Source organism: Bidens hawaiensis, unplaced genomic scaffold, assembly GCF_021521415.1.
Source record: "Bidens hawaiensis isolate Kalapana, Puna unplaced genomic scaffold, B.hawaiensis_p1.1 tig00049905_1, whole genome shotgun sequence".
In the NCBI taxonomy this organism is placed as follows: Eukaryota; Viridiplantae; Streptophyta; class Magnoliopsida; order Asterales; family Asteraceae; genus Bidens; species Bidens hawaiensis.
This window is the reverse complement of record NW_027506128.1, coordinates 1-13918: the sequence shown is the minus strand read 5'-3', so window position 1 is coordinate 13918 and position 13918 is coordinate 1. Positions and strand designations below refer to the sequence as shown.

The following is a 13918-nucleotide window of genomic DNA, read 5'->3' as shown; positions in this document are numbered from 1 at the left end:
ATGGAATGTTACGTGTTGGGGTTGTACGTTTTCTCTGCCCTGAATGTTATTATTGAATGTTATATATATATATATATAGGAAAGCTTGTATAGAGATGTTTTCACATAAGGATGATTACCTATTATTATTACTGACACGGTTTTTCTGTAGAAGCTACCGTAGCTTACGGTGGCCTCTAATGATGGGAATACAAGATTTTTTTTAATTATATTTAAAGATGTCATTTATTTAAACTTGATCTCACTCAGTTTAAGCTGACTTTGTGTACATGTTAGTGTGCGTTTCAGGTAAGGGGAGGATGATTACCGCTTGGACGTGCTCGAGACCACTTGGTCGGTTGAAGGCATACTTAGTCGGAAGTTTTAATAATATTAAACATCCTCTTTTAATGTTTTATTAAATACATTTTAATTTGATTTTGGGAATTTGTGTTATAAATTATGTTTTCCGCTGAACATATACTCTGAATTGGTTATTTTAATGGAATGAACTGTTTTAAATTTAGGTATTTTTGTAAGCATCATGGAATGAATACCAACTGTGGGATCACCGGGAGACGGGGTCTTACATACATGATTATTTTACCACTTTAGGGGCTGTTCTAAAACAGACCTTAATAGTCGTGTCGGTTTCGTTCAAAAAGCCGATTTTTCGACCGTTAACGTTACCGACAAGTCAATTTAATTGAGAAAGTCTATACTAATCATCTAATGGACTAATCACACATATAAGGACACATGATTCACCATAAATTGCAGTTTTGATCAAATCATTTCGCAAGCCAGGTTTAACCCAATTTTCGAGTTTCTAGGTCATATTCAAAGTTTATTAATAATGTTACTAATTAAGTTTTGTTATTTTTATATGAACAAATATCATATTAATACTTAAATTTCCAGGTTCAAATCATCAAAACATTTATGTATAAGTTCAAGTAGTTCATTAAACAATCAAAATATGAATTTCTTAAGTGTTTAACTAACAAAGTTTCCTATTATAGTAACTTTTATTTTTTGATAATTCTATCTAATTTAATCTTTCAAATTTGATTAAGTATTGATCTAAGTTTATATTATCCAACTTGTTTGATATAGTTTTATGCACCCTAATGCTCTATTCAAGGTTTGATCTTTCAATTAGTTAAGCAACAAAGTTTCTATTTTTAGTAAGTAATTGATAATTTGATCAATGCACTAACTAATTCATTCTTTAATCATGCACCCTATCTTAGTTTAAAGTTGTAATTCATCACATATTGAATACATTCCTTCCAATTATTTACCTCAAAATCAAAAATTCAACTTTTCTTAAATAAAAGTTTCCTTATTTAGTAAATTTATAATTTCAACAATCATTTTCAAGTATTGTTCTTCAAATTAATAGATTATGAATCTTCTAACATACAACCTATCCTCAATCTTAAATCAATATCAATCAATATCACTTTCCATCAAAATCATCAATTTACCCAAGTAATCCAAAAATCCCTAAATTGCAAAATTAAGAACAAGTTCCTGCCAATTTTAATTTCAACACAAGTAATTCACTAGATTATGTTCATACCATTAATCCTATTGATCATTAGCTACCCAATATCCATTCTAATATCGAACTCAATCACCAAATTCATCCATAATTTCACCTAATTACCCAATATCTTAACAACCTTTCTAATCAATCTCAACAATTAAAATATAACCTTTAGGATGAATGTATGCGTGTATGGGTGGTTCAATTCCTCCCTTTACACATACACACATACTCACGACTCATATACACACACACAAGCATCCATATTTTCCAATCTCTAAGATCAATCTCAACCCAATAACACATAATCTAACCCATTTAATCATAGAAATCAATTCATAATTATAACTTACTTGGGTTTTGAGGTTCCTAAGATGATGATATGAATGAGATGATATTTATGTGTGTGATTCTCCTTTCCACTTGGTTCTTCCTTCTAATTGCATAACTTCACCTTGGATCTTGATCTTACTAATTATGCGTGATTAGTGAATTTGAATTTTGAATGGTGAGTGTGTGTGTGTGTGTGATGTGTGTGCCGTGTATATTGAGAGAGTGAAAGGGAGTAGAGTGGTGAGTTGTTAAGTTAGAGTGCATGTGGATTAAGTGATGGGTTTACACATCAACAATCTAGAGTTTAGAGGAAATAATAAGAATGATGAGTTGGTGTTAGGTGATTGGGAGAAAAAGAGGTGGAGGGGGTGAGGTGTCACAAAGGGGGCTGGCCAAGAGGGGAAAGGGGGGGGGGGAAATGTGGGTTTTAAACAATAATCTTAAGTTTCTGTTTTAACGTCTAACGAGTTTTAGCTAATCAAACGAATCCCGTTTCTAATAATTTTTGTCAGACTTTGAACGAAATTGGATTCTTGATAATACAAGCCTAAGAAACTAATTTTTGGAAATAGTTAACGTTGAGTCCTTACCGGGTCGTCTACCGACACTCGGTTACTTATATTGCAATTTTTGCGATTCGAGCCTTCTAAAATTAAGTTTATACATTGTCTCGACTACTTTAATATGTATTTTAATTTTTCGAGATCATTTAGCCCCTTTAAGGATTTATTTACTTTTTGACTCGTTATCCGAGGTTATTCCACGTTAGGCTCGTTACGTGGCGATTTTTGCACTTTTTGTTGACTTTGAAACGTCTAGATCACTAATAAAGAATATTTTTCTCATAATGACGAAATTTTATTGTTAATCGAGATTATATTAGTCGTGATTTAGGCTAATTTTTAGCCAGGTGTCACAGTACCCATATGATTTTGATGAAAGTGTTAAAAGAAGACTCCCGGTTGAACTCGCGACTTACATTGAATGGTTTAGCAAGTCTTGTTCAATTTATGGTTCAAACAAAGAAACACCATTCCTTTGCATTGGTGTATCTTTTATTAAAGTTTGCTCTCGTATTACCCGTTGCAACCGCAACCGTTGAAAGATCCTTTTCGGCGATGGAGTATGTGAAGTCCAATTTGCGTAATCGAATGGGTGATGAAATTTTAAGCAACAATTGTATTTGTTACAATGAGAAAGACTTGCTTATCAGTGTTAAAGTAGATGATGTAATGGTTAGATTTCAAAAAATGAAAACCTGTAGAGAACTACTTTAATATATTGGTTATCTAATATTTTGTCTGGTAATCCTTTTTTTATATATGACCCGACCCGATTCGACTCGAACTGATTCGACCCGACACGATTCGACCCGACAATTGTATTAGTACCGACCATAAAAATTCCCCAACCCCTGTGCAAAAATTTCCTGGATCCGCCACTGCCGCCAATGCGTGTCCATTATATAGAAACAAAGTAAGAGTTACAGGATACAAAAAGTCGTCAGGAAATGGTACATGCAAGTAGATTACAAATCCTTATTCAATGTACAAAAGTGAAGCAGCACTCAAGCACTATATATGCATCCCACCGTTATAAAAGAAGCCATTAATTAAGCTGCACTTTCTACAAGATAAACTTGATTAGCACCCTCCATAGTTTTCTTTTGGTCATGATCCACGATACCATCAAGGGCCGTAGATGTACAACCCATTGATGCTTTCATGATCGTGTCTTCTTTCATCGACACATCTTTAATCAGATCATTAATGGGTTGTGTTGTACTAAGCATTGGTGGTTCTCCGGCTTCTATATTCTCTTCGCGTGTGCTTTTGAGCTTAATGATTTGTTCACATGTGTTGGTGTCTTTTTGTGCATTGTGTTTAGGGGTGTCACAAACCGGGTATGTTTCCATAGTTGATATAGAAGTTGGCAGTTTTTGCTGCAGGTCAATATTTTTCTTGGTGTAGTTCTTGTAAAAAAAGTATAATCCCATCTGGATAACTCCAAGCACGTAGCCAATTATATTTGGAAGCTGAAATGTTATATTTTTGTAAATCCATAAGTAATCTCAACGAACAAAATTGTAATCCTATATAATCAAGAAAGAATATCTTTAACTAGATATCATTTAAAGGGCTTTCATTATATCAAGTTGCATACATATATAGCGGTGTCCCTTTCAATAAGATTTAGTGTGTGAGTCATCATTATAGACAATAATGTGGACTTAGAGTTATGTTTTTATAGGTGTGTGAGTTAGTTACATATTTTTCAGAGTGTATGTATATCTATTTATTTATATTTCAAGTGTATGTATATCTTTTCAAGTGTATGTATATCTATTTATTTATGATAATTTATTTATTTATAAAGGATTTATGTAAAGTAAAAAGTAACTTGTAAAGAATCGTGTATGAAACTTTAGGTACTATGGTTTCTTTACCCATATTTCAACTGGCTAATAGTATTAACATGCGGTCAGTACAGGCCACGCCCTAGAAGACGCCTCACCACGGCAATAAATGGGCTATCATAATTCGACCACGATATTAATATTATGCCTGTTTTAATATAGAACCAACCTAAAATTTTTTTTCATCCATGACTTTTTTTTTTTTTTTTTTTTTTTTTGAGTCACGGTTTATAACTTATATCATCTGGGTTAATTCAACACTTTGGGATTTAGCTTGTCATTAAGCTAAATAATAATAAAGAAAAGTTAAGTATACTAACCTTTAAAGGGATTATGTGCAGATTAAGTTGTCTTCACAAACTTCAGACTTTTTATTTAATAGAGAGAATTTTTACAATAGCTAAGATATTATAGATACTAGATAAGGAAGTGGTGTCTTCCTGAATTAATCTGAGCTCCTTTTATAATGAGAGTCTCAGTATACAAACAAACTACAATAATTTACAATAATTCTGTTTTTTGAAAATTTTCAAAAGCTTTCATAATTGTGTCTGCTATAATTGAGTAAAGCAGCATGCTTTATTAAAGCAGATTCTCCTTTATTAAAGTAGTCAGCTTTATTAAAGTAGATTCTTCTTTATCCAGTATTATTGGACCATCTTTTTCTTGTCTTTTTGTGTTGTCAGGGATTCCTTTAACGATGCTAATTCAGCTTCCAGAAGTTCTTCATCAAGCTCTTCATCTTCATAAACATTTTGAGCATCTTCAGCTGCTTCATTATTTTCTGAAGATGTTATAGACATATCAGATCTTTTTTCTGGTTGAAGGTTTTTAATTAGGTCCTTCTTGACTTCTTCTAAGTACTTCTGAATAATTTCATCTTTTGATAATTGATCATTTGATAGTTGAATCTTCTTGACAATTTGTCTGAATGGACTAGGAGCCTCTTTCTGTTGTTTCAAACGTATTTGTTCTTCATATTCTTCAATTGTAGACTTTATTAAGTCTATCGTTTCTTGGCCTTCAATATTACCTTGATCATCCTTTTTATTTATTTTCTTCCAGAACTTTGTATAAAAAGTCCTTCTTAAACATGGGATATTTTGTTGGGTATAACCAACTTCTGGAGACCACTTCCAGATCCAAGGGATTCCAAACTGAGTGAAATAATGCAATGAAGATATTCCTTCAATATTTATATTATTATACTCCATTCTATTAGAGTTGGAGAAACTTCAGACCATTTTTGAAAAAATCCTTTATAAGGTTCAGGTAGAATTTTTATAGCTGGACCATATGACATCCACCATTTATTAAACCAATTTGGAATATCCAAGTTATAAACTTGTGGACATATCTTGAAAAACCAAGAATGCTTCTTCTTTGAATTTTCATATAAAAAGGCTTTATTAAATGCCTCTATATAATCCCAATAATTAAATTTTAATGGTGCCCTAGATTCAGGGTGATAAACTTCTCTTTCTTTAAGAGGAGATGTTCCCCATGTTTCAACAGATATTATCTGTTTAATTATTACTTTGCTGAAATTGTAAATCTGGGTATTACCCGAATTATAATGTGTAATTTCACAAGATTCTGTGGATCGTAGAATCGTCTCGTAATATAATCTGGGTTTATAAGATCCTGCAGGATATGATCCTGTATCCATATATTTTTGGATTAAAATCCACGGTTGATCTTTATATTTAAGATCTTTAAATTCTAGGAGCAATATTATCTCCTTGTATGGAGTCTGATTATATGCTCCATCATCTGGGTCTTCTGTAGTAATATTCACATATGAGGGTTTATTAGCCTCGTTTCTGGAGTTTTTCCATGAAAGGAATTCTTCTAATAAAGAATCCTGGTTTTCATTACTTCCAGTATTACTAGAAGTGGTTGCAATATTTGCGATATTAGCAGCTATTAGCCTTTGTTGCCCAATCTGCGCAATTACTCTGCTATTATTTTGACTAGCTCTTCCTCTTCCTCTATTAGAGGAATGAAAATAATTTCCTCTTCCACGAGGATACATACCTGAAATAAAATATAAGTTATCCACAAGAAATTATTTTCTTGTTTTCCTTTAGAATCTCAATTCGATCCTTGTAGCAGTTATATTGCTGCCATTCGTAATTTAAAAGAAATTGTTTTTGGTAAAATGATAATGAAAAATCCATGTTTAAATTATGGATATGAAAAGCATGCATTCTGCTCATTTGATTATAAAAATTGATTCTTCTATCTATTGATGAAATAATTATTCTCAGGGGTCCCTTATACACCATTATTCCTGCAGAATAGAGTCAAGATATTCTCTTGTTAAATAATCAGGTAAACTATTATCAGTACCTTTTTTATATATTATGTCAAAATCAAATGGTGCTAAATTAGATTGCCATCTTGCAAACATTTGTTTGGAGACATCATGTTTAAAATCTTTACTAAACATATATTTAGCAGCTTGACAATCAGTTTTTATAATAAATTTTTGATTATATAAATCGTCTTGGAATTTCAAAACGCATTTGACTATAGCTAAGATTTCTTTAGCAATAGTAGCATAATTCCTCTGACTTTTATTCCATTTTCCTGAATGGAATCTAACAAGAAATTCTTTCTTATCAATTGGAGATATTTGTTTTAATATGCCACCGTAACCTATTTCACTGGCATCTGTTTCAACAACTTTTTCCCATTCTGGGTTAGCTAACATTAAACATGGTAGGTTTTTTACTTGATGTTTAATTTTTTGGACTGCCTTGGTATGATATTTGGTCCAAGGAGGAGGATTATTTTTTAATCTCTCATATAAGATAGCAGTATCATCTGCTAGACCCTGATAATAAGGAGAAATGTAATTTAAGCTTCCTAAAAATCTTTGTAATTGGGTTTTATCAATTATTTCATCTGGAAATTTTGAAGCAAATTCTATACTTCTGTTAATAGGAATTATATTTCCCTTTTCAATATTGTGTCCTAGAAACCTTATATTAGTTTGAAATAAAACCATCTTGGGTCTACTTATAACTAAACCATTTTTGATTATTATATTCTTAAATATTTCTAAATGTTTAAAATGTGTTTCAATATTTGTTGAAAATACTAAAATATCATCAATATATACGATGATAAAATCACTATAAGAAATGAATATATCATTCATAATATTTTGAAATTCACTGGGAGCATTTTTTAATCCAAATGGCATTACATTCCATTCATAATGTCCTGTTGGAACTGTGAAAGCAGTTTTATACCTGTCCTTTTCTTCTATTTGGATTTGCCAGTATCCTGATTTTAAATCAAATTTCGAAAAGATTACAGCATTATGTAATCTATCTAATAAATCTTTTTTATTTGGAATAGGGTATCTAATCCATTTTAAAACTTTATTCAACGGTTTATAATTTATTACTAACCTTGGAATTCCTCTTTCCTGTTCAGAATGTTTATTTACATAAAAAGCTGTGCAGGACCAAGGAGATTTAGAGGGTCTAATAAGACTTTTCTCAATTAAGGTTTTTATTTCTTTTTTGCATAATTGTAAATATTCAGAATTCATTTGACATGGTCTCGCTTTCGTAGGTATTTGGCTTTCCTTGAAGTCTTCTTCATAAGGAAGAGAAACAATATGTTTCTTTCTATCCCAAAAAGCATTAGGATGGTCATTACATATTTGTAAAGAGAATTGATGTTGGACTAAATTTATTTTTTCCTGTAATTTAGGATTTTTTAGCTTTTCTTCTATTGTAATATAATTTACTTCTTGTTTAAGAAAGTTTATTTGATTCTCTTTTGCTTGTAACAAAGATTCTTTTACATTATTTATGAACCTTGTGATTGGTTCAGAAACAAAATTAAAAATTACCTGTTTCCCCTCATATGTTCCAACAATTGAATTTTTATCCACCCTTTGTAGAGGAAGAATTTGATTTAAAAAAGGTGTTCCAAGTATAATCTGATTAGTAAGGTTTTTGACTAAAATAAAGCTATTAGCTATACACATCTTATTATTGCAAATATAAGCTTTAGGCAGTTTATAATTAATTTGTAAAGGTTCACCATTAGCTGAACTAAGTCTATGAGTTGTTTTCTGAAAATATTTTGTTGGTATAATACCTTCTTGGATACAATTCAAATCTGCTCCGCTATCAACTAGAGCAATCAAATCTTTTGTGAAGTCATTGTTTATTAACAGTTTAATTTTTATATGCCATTTTTGTGACGTTATCCTTTCAATTACAGACAAGAAATTTTCTTCTTCTTCAATACTATTGTCAATGGACTTTCCTTTTTCTAATCTTGTTAATCTTTCTTCAAGATATTCATCATTCTTTTTTAAATTTTTTATCTCAAATTTTAAATTATCAATTTCAATTCTTAATTCTTCAATACTAACTGGTTTATTAACCTTATATTTTTGATTTAGTTGATTCTTAACTTCCATTAAAGTATATGGTTGAAAATCTTGAGAAATTTTCTCATCAGATGTTTCTCCCTGATTTTCTTTTATCATTTGAGAAATTATTCTCTCTCTTATTTCAGAATCTTTTATGACTTTAAGAAGATCCAGTATATTATTAGAAATAACATTTATTTCCATATCTTGAAATTGAGCAATAAGTTGATAGAGATTTTCTTCTTCTTTATCAGAAGAGTTTAAACATTGTTCACCATTTCTGCAAGGAATACATTCCTCATCTGATGATGTTAAACTTTCATTTTCTAAAATATGAACATTATTCATTTCAATAGATGAAAATTCTTGAGATTCAGAATTAGATTCAGAATTTATCAAAATATTTGATAAAGTTTCTTTTAACTTTTCATCTGTTAAATTATTAATTTTTCTTTTTACCCAGCAAGTTTTTTCGTTGTGTCCAGGACGACCACATTTTTTACATATAATAAAAGGTCTATTAGGTTTAAAATCTCTTTTCCTCTTAAATTTTCTATCTTCTTTTCTTCGTTCTTTCTTTTGTTTTCTTTTGTAAACTTTATTAGCTCTTTGTGATTTGAAAACCTTTTTATTCTTAGGATCATGGATTTCTTCCATTCAAAATTGTGAACAAAATTGTCCTAACTGTCTCTTTTCATTAAGAGAGTGTTTCTTAATTTGTTGATTTAATTTTATTTCATTACATAAAGATAATCCTTCCTGGATACAAGTACCTATTAACTTGCATAAGTATAATTTTCATAATTTATGTTAACTTCCCCTTTTCTAAGAGCCTTTCTAATTCTCTCAGCAAATAAAGGAGGCAAACCATCTATGAATTTGGATTTCCAATGAGTACTATTGGACTCTGGGAGTTCATAACTCTGCTTAAAAAAGTATCTTTATACCACCTAAAAGATGTAAGAGTTCTACATCTAAGGTTTTGTAAAAGAGTTCTGATATTTTCTGAATTATCAGACCATCTTCCTGTGAAATGTTCAATTATATTAATTACTAATGTGTAGACAGCATTTGGCTTTTGGACATTATCTTCTTCCTTAACTGCATTTAGTATGACTTCTCTATCATGTTGAGATAAATAATTATCCCACCAACCTTTTAATTGACCTGTAAACCCAGCTACTATCATTCTAGCTATGTTTGTATCATTATTGCCATTATTTCTACAAATTGTACTATACATCATCATTCTATGGACAACATTATAAATTTGTCTTTCTGTATGACCATCAATATTCCATTCATAAATATTTTTTCCATGATAGGAATTATTAACAACATATTCTTGTTCTTCTATGAGTACGTCCTGGGGAGTTGGTCTAGGATAATAATATAATCTTTGAGTAGGTTTTTCAGCAAACTTTTGGAGTTTATTAATCTCTTCATTTATCTTTTGTTGATAATTATTATTATCTATAGATTCCGCAAATTCTTCTGATAATGTATTAATATGTAGGATTGGAATTTTTCTCCAAGATTTTTTAACTTATCATCAAGTAATTTTGATATCTCTTTGTTAGATTTTAATTTAAAATCTTTTACAGTATATTCTAAAGGGGATATATGTTGAGACGAAGCTTTCGAAGACAAAGATCTAGTTATTCTAGGATTTATTTTTTTCAAATTGTATTTGTATAGATCCTTCATTTGTTTGTATTATTTCTAATGGATTATTATCTACATACTGTTGTGAAGGAGTACAATTATTAATTACCCAATTTTCTGGATATGTTTAGTAAAGATTTTAAACATGATGTCTCCAAACAAATGTTTGCAAGATGGCAATCTAATTTAGCACCATTTGATTTTGACGTAATATATAAAAAAGGTACTGATAATAGTTTACCTGATTATTTAACAAGAGAATATCTTGACTCTATTCTGCAGGAATAATGGTGTATAAGGGACCCCTGAGAATAATTATTTCATCAATAGATAGAAGAATCAATTTTTATAATCAAATGAGCAGAATGCAAAAAATGTGGTCGTCCTGGACACAACGAAAAAACTTGCTGGGTAAAAAGAAAAATTAATAATTTAACAGATGAAAAGTTAAAAGAAACTTTATCAAATATTTTGATAAATTCTGAATCTGATTCTGAATCTCAAGAATTTTCATCTATTGAAATGAATAATGTTCATATTTTAGAAAATGAAAGTTTAACATCATCAGATGAGGAATGTATTCCTTGCAGAAATGGTGAACAATGTTTAAACTCTTCTGATAAAGAAGAAGAAAATCTCTATCAACTTATTTGCATAATTGTAAATATTCAGAATTCATTTGACATGGTCTCGCTTTCGTAGGTATTTGGCTTTCCTTGAAGTCTTCTTCATAAGGAAGAGAAACAATATGTTTCTTTCTATCCCAAAAAGCATTAGGATGGTCATTACATATTTGTAAAGAGAATTGATGTTGGACTAAATTTATTTTTTCCTGTAATTTAGGATTTTTTAGCTTTTCTTCTATTGTAATATAATTTACTTCTTGTTTAAGAAAGTTTATTTGATTCTCTTTTGCTTGTAACAAAGATTCTTTTACATTATTTATGAACCTTGTGATTGGTTCAGAAACAAAATTAAAAATTACCTGTTTCGAAATTAGACATTATAATTCGGGTAATACCCAGATTTACAATTTCAGCAAAGTAATAATTAAACAGATAATATCTGTTGAAACATGGGGAACATCTCCTCTTAAAGAAAGAGAAGTTTATCACCCTGAATCTAGGGCACCATTAAAATTTAATTAAATATAAGTTATCCACAAGAAATTATTTTCTTGTTTTCCTTTAGAATCTCAATTCGATCCTTGTAGCAGTTATATTGCTGCCATTCGTAATTTAAAAGAAATTGTTTTTGGTAAAATGATAATGAAAAATCCATGTTTAAATTATGGATATGAAAAGCATGCATTCTGCTCATTTGATTATAAAAATTGATTCTTCTATCTATTGATGAAATAATTATTCTCAGGGGTCCCTTATACACCATTATTCCTGCAGAATAGAGTCAAGATATTCTCTTGTTAAATAATCAGGTAAACTATTATCAGTACCTTTTTTATATATTATGTCAAAATCAAATGGTGCTAAATTAGATTGCCATCTTGCAAACATTTGTTTGGAGACATCATGTTTAAATATTCTAAAAAATTTTAATCCTAGCTTAATTGATTGGATATGTCATTTTTATAGAATTGTAAACTCACAACTTTAATCATTGACTAATAATTTGTAGTTTGGATTGAACGATAAATGCCATTTGTCATATCGTGAGCATAACTTCTTATCGTCAATAAAATTAGTTGTTGGATTATTAAAATTAATGCCTAAAATAAATTTTTGTTTTTCCTTACAACAAAACTCTACATTTTACTTTGAAATTGCAATTATTCACTATTTTGAACCCATAATTTCACATTTTTGAAGGAGATACCATATTAGTATATCACTAGACCAATAGATCATGAGTATATTTATATCGATATTAATATATATACAAATTTAATAATCAACTTTTAAAGAATGGAAGCAAACTTACCGCAACATATATGTCCTTTTGAAATAAACCATAGAAGAACCACATAACAGCACTTAATGACAAGAAAAATGACAATCCAAATGGCATGAACTCTACACTCCTTGTTCTTATCACCATTTTCTGCAATGCATACAAGAAAGCATATCAATTTTACTACTATCACACCAAGTCACCAACCCAACTTGCAGTGGTCAGTGGGCTACAGTTTACATACCATGACGCTTAGCGGTGCAACAAATACACTAACAGAAATGACCAAACATATCCATCCAAGAATCGTGACTCGGGTTGGACCTTCTGCTAGGTAATGAGTTGAAAGAGCAATCACCCAAAATCCCACAAAGTTTAGTGACACAACAAGTTTTGTGGTTTGAATCTGCAACAATAAGTGCTATATTTGACTTTGACAAAAGACATCAATATGAGGTTTATGTGATTTACCTTAACTTTCTTGGGAGCATAAGCAATGTATATGGTTATGTAAAGGGTCTCAATGATACAACCAAAGGCGTTGATGGTGATGAGAAGGGTAGCGTCGGTTTTAAGTGTCGAATAATATACCCAAATCATCGAGCTAAAGAGAGCCACCACGTACGGTATTGATTGAAAGCCTTCAGTTGATTCTTCATGATGATTCTGTAGAACGTTGGCCTGCATGCATGCATGCAAAGTATACTTTTTAGTCATTTTTAAATTTAAAGATTATTTCATTTTGTACATAAAGAGAATAATAACTTACGCAGGTGCAAGATACACCATCAAGGAAATGATATTCCCTGCATACAGAGGAGAAAATAATTATAATTATATGTAAATAAAGTTTGGGCAATTAATTAACATATAGAGGCCAATATGAAATAATAAATTAAAACACGTAGACAACCTAAAAAAAAAATAAATGACGCTGAATATCTAAAAACAACTATATATATTTATTTTTTGAACGACAATTTTGTATCACTAATGATCGGGCCACTAATGAAATCGTGGGGGTGTTAAGCTAGTATCGCCCTTGTCCTGACTTAGATATCACCCTTAGGGGGTGTTTGGTAGAGAGATTTGAGGGTGGAGAATTAGGTTTCTCTTGTTTGGGAGAATTAGGCGGAGAATTGGGCGGAGAATTGGTTTTCTCTGAGAATTGGGTGTAGGCAAAAAGTAGAGAAATCCAATTCTCTCCATTTGGAAGAGAAATGGAATTCTCTCTGCTTCTAAATCGCGTCTCTGCTCTACTCCGTTCGCGTATGATGATGATGATGCTCCGACCGGCGATGGTGATGATGATGCCGACGTCCGGCACGGCGGCCGACGCCGCAGCCACGTCCGTTCGCGTCTCTGAGCCAAAACGAAACCCTAAATCGCGAGGCGGTGTTGCGAGGCGGAACCCTAAATCGCGGTGTTGATGTTGCGCGGCGATGATGATGACGCTCTACTCCGTTCGCGGTGTTGCGACGCGTCTCTGAGCCACCATTTCTCCACCATGATGATGCCGAGGCGGAACCCTAATCACGTCTCTGCTCCCGTTTCTCCACCCATTTCTCTATTGTACCAAACAAAGGAAATGATTGTCAATTCTCCACCCATTTCTATTTCTCTCCAATTCCATTTCTCTCCCATTTCTATTTCCATTTCTTCC

General features: G+C 31.2%; 1 pseudogene; it reads right to left on the bottom strand.

Annotated features, from left to right (window-relative positions):
- Positions 1 to 3321: 3321 nt before the first annotated feature.
- Positions 3322 to 13061, bottom strand: LOC143616807 (bidirectional sugar transporter N3-like; annotated as a pseudogene).
- Positions 13062 to 13918: the final 857 nt, after the last annotated feature.